General features: G+C 48.2%; 1 pseudogene; it reads right to left on the bottom strand.

Moving 5' to 3' along the window:
- Positions 1–5,311: 5,311 nt before the first annotated feature.
- On the bottom strand, positions 5,312–11,295 carry LOC110550673 (toll-like receptor 10; annotated as a pseudogene).
- Positions 11,296–11,388: the final 93 nt, after the last annotated feature.

Below are 11,388 nucleotides of genomic sequence, written 5' to 3'. Positions count from 1 at the left end.
CTGAGAGCAAGCATAACTACCGAAGTCGCCACAAGGTGGCGCTATAGCCCCAGGGTTCACACAAGCACCCCAATGAAAACTCTAGGTTCTTTCTAAATAAAGCTTTCCACTGTTAGGTACTGGCTAACTAGACCAGAGCGGTCTTGCTGCAAGGGAAGTTCTGATTCCACAGGTCTGGGCTGGAGCCTGAAATGCTGTGTTTCTAACAGGCTCTCGTATTCTCGTCTTCTATTAACTCTGTCCCTGGTTCTATTTCTCTAGTGTTGCACCTGATTGGAAAGGAGTGAAAACTAAACAGATGGGGAAAGGGGAAAGGTCTATATGCTCTCTGTCTCTAAGAGTCAATGGAGGAGGAGGAGGCAGCGGTGGCTCAGGTCCAGCTGGACAGTCCCCAGCACTAATCCAGCCTAGCAGGTGCTCTGGGCTGGTGAGCTGAGCAGCCCACAGGAGCCTCCAGGACCTTCTTTCTGGCACACGGGCCTTACTTAAGAATTCAGTACAGGGTTTACAGTAGACCGTGCCAGGCTCGTTAGCCAGCACTCCAAACTGCTGCCCTCAGAAGCCAATCTAGAGGTGCCAGCAGAGTCCATCCTGGGGGGAGGCAGCCACAGAAACTGGGTGTAATAACAGGAAGAGCTGCTTTGCTGGTGGCATTACGCTTGCATGCACAATCGATCTATTTTAACATATGAACTTCTGCTTTCCCAAGTGAGAAGGGCACAGTGCATGGAGTGAAATCCCTTCTTGTCCAGTGGGCCCTTTGACTCCTGGCAGGCCCTGGCTTCAACACAGGAGAATCTAGGAGCCGGGAGATTTGGCATCAAGGGCTCCTGCTGCTCTTTTTCTCTGGCTGTGACTTCTTTTTCCTTCTAGATTTGGCTCTTTCTTTCTCTCTCTCTCTCTTACTTTCCTGTGTCGCTGAGGATGGCCTTGAACTTCTGATATTCCTGACTCCACTCTCAACTGCTGGACTTGTGGGCATGTGCCGCAGTACTTGATTTAAGTGTTGCCGGCGATGAACGCAGCCCTTCTCAAATCCCCGTCAGTCTAGCGACTGGGTTCCACCCCCAGGCCCCATACAATTTTTTCTGTTTTGCTTACCTAACAGTTTAAAACAAAGTTGGCTCTCACCTGTTCAACAGTTTAGCTCAGCGTTTGCCCAGCTCCTGACTCAGGGTTCTAAACTTCTCCGAGGCCTAGATGAGCTTAACCCTGGAGTCAGCATCCTGCTCAGACTTCTCTCTGCTTTGCATAAAGCCCACCGCACAGAGTTCTAGCTGTGCGCACAGGGGGAAGTAAAAGCTGGGCTTTTGTTCGGGCAGCATTGCCCTCTCTCCAGCTACATGCATGAACTGACATGCGCAACAGGAGGAGGGACACGTAATTGCAGGCTTGGCCAGACGAGGAAGCGGTAGGAACAGAGGAGGGCCTGGAGTTGAGGATGTGGTATACCCTCGTTCTCCCCTGGCCTTGTTCGGCACCCTGAGGAGTGTGGGTGAGGACCCAACAAAACCATCTCAAGGCAGACTCCGGCCCCAGCGCGTCAACACGGAGGTGTTCACATTGTTTGTTCATTTTCTTATTCAACATACCATTATAGAATTCCCATCCAAACAGAATGGCTGAATTTTATTTATTGCATGAAAACTGCAGACAATGTAGTCATAGATTATAAATTTAACATTAGGTTAGAGAGTCCAGACACGCAAGACCTTGTTAAAGCTTAGAACGTTCTCAGCCACAGCTAAGTACCTCCACGGAGAGAACAGGACTTGACATGCCACACCAAATCAAGAGCGGCTTTTCATCCCTTTTCAAGTTTCAGCGAAAGCCATTAGGGGACTGTCTCAAAGCTTAATATCATGGTAAAAGAGCTTGCTGGTGCCAAACTGGCAGAGTAATTATTTTATTTTTATGTTCAAAAATCATTAGTTAATTTGGCATCCACGCTAAGGGGCATACAAAGAGGACGGAAGAGAACCTGTAGGGGTTGGGCCATTCTTTCTACTGTATGGGCCCTGGGGAATCAAACTCAGATTGTCAGGCGTGGGGGCAGTCACCTCCACTCTCTGAGACCTCTCACTGGCCCCCAACTCACTTAGCCACTGACTGTCACTGCCTCACTGCCATTGAGTCATCTGAAACTGAAACAAGTCATACAGCCATGAAAAAAAAAAAAAAAACACTAAGAAACATCCGGCTTCATAAACAAATGTCTGCCCTTGGGGCTGCCGGATGACATGCACGCCCCCAGGGGAAATCACGGGGGGCCTTGTGTGTAGAAGCAGCTTTTAACACATGCTTTAATCCATATGCACTCCCACGAGAGACTCCCGTGTGACTCCCATGATATACAAATGAAGATGAGTAAAGAAAAGCGACTTGTGTGGGCCTCAGTCCATAACGTTCGCTGTGCCAGTCTGAAGGCCTGACCCGGCTTCCCAGCGCCTCTGCAAACACCAGCACACGGGCGCAGGCCTGTAATCTCGTCACTGGTGAGGCGGCAGCGGGCCAGAACTAGCTGGCCAGACATCCTAGCTGAATCGGCGAGCGACAAGTGCAGCGAGACACTCTTTCTCCCAAACTAAGGTGGGGAGTGGCTGAGCGGGCCCAGCATCAACCTCCGGCGTCCCCACGCGTGTGCACTCGTACGTAAATGTGCATGCGCACAAGTAAAATGAAATAACCCATTACGATAGGAGGGATCGTCACTCGTGGATCGTTCATCTTGTAGTGTGAAGACTGGCCGCAGCTCCAGGCCCGTCTCTGTCTGTCTCTATCCAGGAAGCGTCGTCTGCACACCCAGGTTCGGTGCGCCTGTGTCTCTCCTGGGGAGGGACAGGAACAGGCTTTAACTGCTCACTAGGACGTGTCCTCAGACCCCACCTCCACTGAGCAGAGCCGACCCTCCTGTCTCTAGTCTCTTGTCTGCGTTACTAACAGCACCGTGCCGTAGCTACGCTGGCATCCGAGGACTCCTCAGTGCTGCTGTTTATTACGCCTCTTTGAGAATATCTTCCCACCATGCTGTCCTAAGTGTTGAAGGCGGGAGATAGCACTATAATCAAGCCGCAGATGGGCCCGGGCACACACTTGGCCCGAGGCTGGCTGGTGAGGTGTTGGAAGCAGGGTCCCGAAGCCATCTTGTGTTCATTATGAGAGCCATCACAAAGTAGTATGTCAACATCCTTCTGGTTCTCAGCCTCAGGTGATCCCATTCCGCATCAGCCAGCAAGAAGGGACTATTGTCAGCTGCCAGCCTTGGCTGAGCTGGGGCTGGGACCGTCAGTCTGACGCCCCTGGGGAAGTGCCGGAGCAACGGGGGATAGCTGGTTAACCCTGCACGCATTTTTAAGGAGAGTGGAAAGGAAGTTGGAGGTACATGTGGGTCCGTGTCTGGGCCAAGAGCCTCTGGCTGGAGGGTACAGCGAGTCCCGACAGCACCATGCGCTAGAAAAGTCAAGGGAGGCCCTCCCAAGTGTGGAGCAGTGGCCCTGGGGCACAGCTCTGCCAGCTGACGCAGCAAAGAAAATGGGATGGGGAGCCGGGGGGCCATGTGGTGTCTTGTATAATCAGCAGACTCTAAAATAGCTCAAGGGCAAACCCCTGAAATCAGGCATATCCCAGGAGGAAGTGGGGTATGTGGATATGTGCAGGCTTGGGGTAGAAAGGGGAATAACGGGCCAGTCAAGGCACAGCTCATAGAGCATCAGCAAAAATACCCTTTCTGAAGGGGAAGATGCCCCGAGGGTAAAATCTGCACCCTTGGTGTACCACAGACTGCACCCCGAAGTGGGGCAGCCTCAGTAACAGACCGTTTGCTGGAGTTCCAGAAAGCAGAGGGCAAGCAACGCCCTCTCTCAGACTGTTTCCTTCAGAGACTGCTGGGATGAGGGTGGGGCAGCTGTATGCCGGGTCCTATTCCAAACTCAGCTGGATGACATCCATGAGCAAAACTAAGGACCCCTCTCTCTTGCTCTGAAACTGTCTGGATTCTAGTGGGTGTTACCAGGGAGTGAGCAGGAAGATCCGCAGCATGATTTATCAGGTGGCAAAGGCTTTGGAGAGATGCAAGTCCAGGAGATGAGTGGGCCAGGATGTCTCCACAAAGACTGCAGCCGGAGAACACCAGCCATGCTGGGCCTCGGGAATGCGTGAACCGGTTCCGTACTCTGGTGTATTTTCATTCTTAAACTTTAACTTAGTTTTCAGAACCTAAACCCATTTGTTAGAGCAATAGCAGCTTGAGCCCACTGAAGATAAAAGCGCCTGTCCTTGGAGGAGACGAGGCTGCGGGCCGAGCTGGGTGGGTCGGAAGCCCTCACTCAACCCAGATCTCATCTCGGGCTGTTTCTTTGTCACTGGACAACTGGAACCCAATGTCTGACAGCAGGCACCACAGAGTCTTGTGATGGGTGGGGCAGGGGCTTAGTAATTAGCTGTTGAGTTTGATGTGGTGGCAAATGGCTTTGCTCTCAGCCCGTGGGCAGCAGAAGCAGCAGATCTTGTGAGTTCAAGGCTAGTCTGTTCCACAGAGTGAATGTGGGTGGTCAGAGCTGCACAGTGAGACTCTGCCTCAAAAATAACTAAACAAAAGAAACGAAGTTGAAACTCAAGTGTAAGTGACATCCCAACCCTTGTTTGCCTTTGTGGGGACTTCAAGACGCACCGCCAAAGCTGGGGCCCCTCAAGGAGCCCAAGGGGGACTGATGCCATGAGCTCATCAAGGTGAAAACAACTCGGAGAGTATTAAAGTAACCCTGGCAGGGTACCAGTGATGACCAAGAGGACCCAAGATGCCCTTCATCCTCCATCTTCACGTGCGAACAGGTTCTAGATTATGGACCGAAGGGTGGGGGATCTGAATGTCAGACTGCAAAACAAGCAACTGACAGAGCAAGAGCGTGTTTTAGAGGTCAGACAGCTAATACAGGACCCTTTGACAGTGAGAGGCTCTCTGCAGAGAGCCCAGATGCAAAGGACATTGTGTGCGGAGCCTTTACCTCGATCTCCGAGAGAATATAAACAGACCGTTCTGAGCAATGCAGATATCCAGGCAAGATCACATTTGTCTGCAGAAACTGGTCCCCTAGGCACCCACAGACCGGCTTCAACCATGGGAGTGGATAAGTTAGTCTCCTGGTGTGTGTGGGGGGGGGGGGCGGGGAAGAGGGGACTCCAGCTTGACAAATGACAAGCAAGTGAAAAGGAGCCTGCCAGCTCACAAGGTCTGGGTCATCCTGGCAAGGTCGAAGTTGTTCAGCTGGCTTCCAGGACAGCCCAAAAGCTCTGTGTTCACTTCCCCTTTACTTCATGATTCAGCAGAGTGGACAGCTGCCGAAATGAGAAGTTCTTTGAGGAAGAACGGCGCTTTCCTGAGGATGGAGAGCGTCTCTACACCCAGAAATATCCAAGCCAGGATGGTCACCACCAGGCTTTTTAGGGAATCAGATGCCATTCAGGTTCTGAGGAAGGACTTTCTAATGGTTTGGTCTGTCCCGCTGCAGAGACAAGAAGGGGCTGAGAACGAAGCCTGAGGCAGTGTTGTCATTTTGATTGTAATAACAGCTCTCAGGGAGGGAGCGGCTCAGTGCGCCTCCGTCTGCCTCACAACATGAATTCCTTTCAGCCTCCCAAAGGTAGGAGAGAATCAACGCCACAAGGTTGTCTTCTGATCTCCACACACACTGAGGCGCTGCCACGGCCCCTCTACTACGCACCGATACACAGGAATAAGGAAAAGTGAAAACCACATGTGTCCTTAAAACTGTTACCAAACTGAGAGCGCTACCACAGAACCCCGAGTCCTGGGGAGCTGACGGCTGACCAGGTCTTCAAAGGGAGATGTCTCGTGGAAGAATACACTGAAAGTTGTAGTCCCTCCTACAGAGTCTGTTTCACTTCTCCAAAAGCCAAGGGCCACAGCATTTAGTTCCCAGGCCCGCCTCTGCCCCACCCCGCTGTGATCCCAGGGAAGGGACAGCGGGGTACCTGGCTCCAAGGCCATTCTCCAGTTCTAGCTCTGGCAAAATGTCTAGAAGTAAGACCTGGCTTCTAGATCCAATGCCCAACCTGTTCCATGGGCTCTCAGGCTGGAAGTCTCCAAACAAACAAACAAACAAACACCTTACTAAACCAGGTATGAAGGCTCTCACATCTGTGATCTTAGAACTTGGGGCGTGGAGGATCAGCAGTGCTATACAGTGAGTTTAAATCCACAGGGGATGTGCCTATAAATAAACGAGTAACAAAAAAGAAAAAAGAATCAAACAAAAACAAAATTAGAAGTACAAGAAGTTCATAAAATACAAACCACAAGGAACAGAAGTAGATGGGTTACTGTCTCAGGAGTCTGGCCAAGCAGCCAGGATCATGTGGCCTCTTCAGAAGAGCAGATTGGGTTTGTTTGTTGTTTTAAAGTAAACGTCTTTCTTATCTAAGATTCATATGTACTAGTGTATGTTGCTGTTTTTCTGCATGTGTGTCTGCATACCCTAAGGAGGACTTGGATTCCCTTATAGATGACTATGAAGCACTATGTGAGTTCAGGACCTCGTTATGTTGTGCAGCAATTCAGCTGGCCTTCTCTCAGGGACTTTTAGGACCCTGACTACGTCCTACGTTAGTACCTGAGTCCTATGACATCATCTAGGCCAGATACATAGTGACCTGTCAGCCACTCCCCCTCCCTCTTACCCTCTTGCTCTCTTGCTCTTATATTCAGGAATATAAACATCTTCTAATGGAATTCCCTTTAGACTCAAAGGGTATTCGCAGGCATATGAGTCTGACTATCCAACTATAAGGCCCTTGGAATATTTTTCAAGCCAACTGAAATCTCTTAATACACCGGAATGAATTTCTTCCTGCATTTAAAGTCCTTACCTCCCAGCAGCTCCAGAAAATAATCAGATATGGGCTAAGAATTAAATTCATTTCAATGTTCAGAATAGAGAGAGTCGTGTGAAATGATTGTACTCAGCAGGGTTGGTTAGAACACCAAAGGTGACACTAGCTCTCGTAAAGACTCAGGTGAGTAATCTCTTCAGGGCTGCTCAGATCTTGTTATTGTTAAGATCGAGTGTTTGAACTCTCCTGGGCAAACACCTGAAAATGGAACCATCAAAATTATTGGATGACAAGGTCAAAAGGATCAAGGTGTCCGGCTACACACACTTTTCCCCATTTCCGTGTTGTCCAGGTTCCAGCTCAGAGCCCAGTGAGGTGAGGGTGCACAGTTGGCAGAGGCTCACCGAAGAAAGAGCGGAGTCTGCAGTTTGCTGCTGCTCACAGCAAGAGTTTCAGATAAGGCAGCTGGCTTAGGGGTTTGAAACGTGTCGTCTGTTAAGATGTTATTGGCAAAATTTAAATATTGGAAAAGCTGGGGATGGCTGGGCAAGAGCAGATGTGGCATGTGCTTCCGATATGGTCGGGTTTTCTCTGTCCAGTGGGTGAAAAGCAGGTGGAGTCTATCCTGGGGAATAAAAAGGATTCTGAAATGTATGTTCTCCATTATTATAGCTTTCATCAGTCTGAGTAGTCAAATGACTTGTGGTCCAGATTAACCATCCCTCCAAAAGTCATGCCCTGAATCTGCACGTATCCCATTGATGTCTGTCACACAACCTGGAAGATGTGGAGAAGGTCACCCCAGAGCAAGTCAACTTTATGAACTCTCTGTGGATGTCTTGGTATTCTCTACAATAAGCCTTTGCAGAGTATCATAAGTTACAAACTGGCTCTTGCCATCTGTAGTTGCCATTTCTAATATTTTTGAAGTTTTCATTCCATTACACAAAAGCACCCAGAAATTTGTGTTCATCGGCAAATGATGTGAAGGGCTGTTGTGTTCAGGATGGGCAGGCTTTCTTCTTCATAAGAAAGATCTGCAAGCCCTCACAAGACAGTTCTGGGATGCAAATGAGCAAGTTTCTGGAGATCTGATTTTCATATTTTCTCCCCACTCAAAACCTGTTTTGTGGAGAGAGAGAGAGTTCCTGTGCTGGGGAGCTGAAGAAGTCCTGAGTAACAGTAAAAAGTGAATGAAGCTCAGAGTGAGAGTGTATGGTTGATGTGGGCGCAACCATGTCAAGGACACTAAGGCCTCAGATCCAAAACCTGTCAGAGCCCTCCTCCAGGAGAGCCTTCCTCCAGGAGAGTCCAGGCAATGGCAGAGCCTTCCTCTGGTCCAAATTGGAGCATTGGCGAGTAGCTGACCACTGTATGCAAAAAGTAGCAACCACAGCTTCCTCCTCCCAAGACTGCAACCTGAGACTGCAGAGGCCTCCTGCTGACAGGAGCTGGCCCCGCTGACACCAGCTGGCCCCGCTGACAGGAGCTAGCCCCTCCAGAACAAGCCGTGTGACGAGCACCTGGAGGTTCTGGCCTGTTGCTGCAGTGGCGGGTGCTGCTCCAGCAGCAAGCATGGCCACCCCACCCCAGTGTGTCCACGAGCGTCTGTCTGTGTGTCTGTTCTTTCTTCCTTCCCTATTGTCCAGTCAGGTTTCCAGGACCAATCTGTGCAGGATGCAGCATTCATAGGAATAGTACTCAACTTTTAACAACACTTTCAGAAGGCCTAAAACACATGTCTTTATGTCTCCATATGTTTTCACATAGGTGGCAAAAGCAATCTGAATCTTGCCAAATAGTAATAAGCATGATGTAACATCAGCATCCTCAGAGTCCATTGTGCCAGATACATGCCAACTGATACACACTAACTGATGCCTGCTAACCGAGACGCACTAACCCATACATACTAACCGAGACACACTAACAGAGATGCACTAACCAATACATACTGAGACGCACTAACTGACGTCTGCTAACTGAGAGGCACTAACCGAGACGCACTGCCTGCACTCACTCCCCGGAGCAGGCCCTTTGTCTGCAGACATGACCTCATTCGCTTACCCCAGGGCTGCGCCAGGTGCTGTCACCTTCGCTGTGCAGACGTCGGCACTCAAGGATTGAGAACCGGGAAGATTCTGACGAGGCTTTAAGTTGTTGGACCCATGAAATATAAGGCATTTTAAAGGAGGCTCCATCCCACAGATTTCTCTTTTTCTAAAGCCTTCTTAAGTTTCTTCCCCCCCCCTTGCAGTAGAAAAATCAAAAGAAAATCCAAAGTGATTTAAAAATAAGAACTCTCTGTTGTCTTCGTCCGCGTTGCTATAATGTCACCTCGCGCTGAGTGGACACCTCATACGGCACACAGTTTCTCCTCGCGTTTGTGAGGTAAGAACTCGAGATCAACAGGCTGGCTGAGTGAGTTCCTAGTGAACACGAAGGAGGGAAGAAGAAAGGAGAAAAGAGGAGAGGGGGCCAGAAGGAAGAAAGTCATGGATCTTCTACACAGCTGGGAAGGACACGTAACCCTTTATTTGGAGAATTTCTACACTTTTACAAAAAAAATAGCTATCTACATTGATAATATAATTTGTACATTCTATAAGTTTCTGTCCCTGGTAAGATTTCTCAAATGTCTTCGAGGTAAAATTAATTCTGTTGGAGTCTCCATTTCTTAAACACATGACTGACAATGCTCAAAAGATGCCCTCAGGGTTCTACATATATTTAAGTATTATAGTATGTTAATATCTGTCTTAATATTTTAATACTTTAATTATCTTAAAAAGTGAATTTAGTTCCTGATAGAATTTCAAACCATTATATATTCAAGGGTAAGTTTTCTGCATCTACTTCAAAATATTCCCAGAATATCAGTTTTTAACTTGCCTAAGGGAGTAATTACTGTTGTAAAGACTGTGTCGGTGGCGTCCAGCGTGCAACCATGACGTTTCATTTCCTCCTGCTTCCTGAAGACTGCGTGTTAAATCTTGGAGGATCTTTTGTGCTGGTGAGATGGCTTGTCAAGTGAAAGCAGAAGCAGCCACGCCCGAAGACCTGAACTCGGTTCCCAGAGCCACATGGCAGAAGGGAATGACAAACTCTCCTTTGGTCTTCACACTGTGGTACAGACACATACATAATACGTAAGTGGGGAAATAACATTTAAAAGATTTTATTTCTTATTTTAAATTTTAAATGGAAAAAGATTGATTGAAATGATAGTTGTAAACAATGTATATTATTGCATTTATTTGCAAAAACAATATTGCAAATATAACAATAATATCCATGTATTCAGTGTCTCTTCTGAAGTTTCTGAAACCTATGTTAAATACATATCATAACTTTTCACAAAGACAGTCAGTACTCTGATTTCTTCCCAGTCCTCAGGCTCCGGCTTGGTTTGGCACGATCACTGGGTTGATGGAGGCGGTGTCAGTGTTTTCTTCTCACAGAGCTCTTTACTCCCTTTAAGATCTGAGAGCCATAGCCTGTAAGAAACCATAGCAACCCGAAGAGCCGTAATGAGAGAGGAAGCAGCTCCCTCGGAACTTCTCTTAATTTAAGACGGGAGAGTCCTTGTCCCTCGGGCAGCGCCTGTGTGCTGTGGCAGCTCACTAAAACATATAAGAATCATGTCTGAACACTACATTGGTGCTATTGCTGTTATATGGGGGATTACATCAGGGCCACGGGCACGCTAAGCATATACGGTACCACTGAACCCCGACACTCCCCCAATAGAGGACTTCACGAAAAAAAAAACACATCCAGTGAGTAAGTAGCATATATTGTCATGGCGTTGACACTACTGCCACTATGCTGAAAGCAGATGAAAAGCAGAGATGGTCCTCCATTCACAGCTTACGAGGTAAATGGCCAAGCCCAAAGACCCTACACGACAGCAGCTGGTGCTTTGCTTTGTCGTTTTCCCTTTAATAATTCCAGTAAATGGAGAAAGGCTTAAAAGACCACCAAAGGTTGAATGATCTTGTAATACGAAAGTAAGAAAGACCTTTTTTCTTTTTTCTATTTTTTTTTTTTTTTTTTTTAGTGTTTCTGTGTGTCTGCCATGGTGCTGTGTATTTTCCACATAACACCTTATTCAATCTTTTCAACAATAAAACAATATTATTATACTTTTCAGATCTAGAAGCTAAAACTCAGAGATTAAGTAACTTGCCCAGGGCAGCCTAGAAAGTAGTAGAATCCAGATCTGCCAGGTTCCTTCTGGGTGGGAGTTAAATCCCAGCTCAAACACTGTGAAACTCTAAAGCAGCGGCTTGGGTGGTGATGAGCAAGGTGGTCTCCACTTGCCTGGCCAGGGCTTCTGCCTCTCACCCCGGTGTCTTTCTCAGCTACAGGATGCTGCCGTGATGAGAAGCTCTGCTGGGTTCGGTCACGCAGCAGAGGGGCGTTGCCTGCATGGAAACATATCATTATTAGTTTTCCAACCCAGCCTAGGTCCTCTGTGAGAACGCCCCAAAGCCCTTGATGCAACCCAAACACCATGGCAAATCCTCAACCATCTTT

This window comes from Meriones unguiculatus, chromosome 12 (genome assembly GCF_030254825.1).
Source record: "Meriones unguiculatus strain TT.TT164.6M chromosome 12, Bangor_MerUng_6.1, whole genome shotgun sequence".
Lineage (NCBI taxonomy): Eukaryota > Metazoa > Chordata > Mammalia > Rodentia > Muridae > Meriones > Meriones unguiculatus.
Note: the sequence above shows the minus strand (reverse complement) of the source record. Positions and strands in the feature narration are given on the sequence as shown.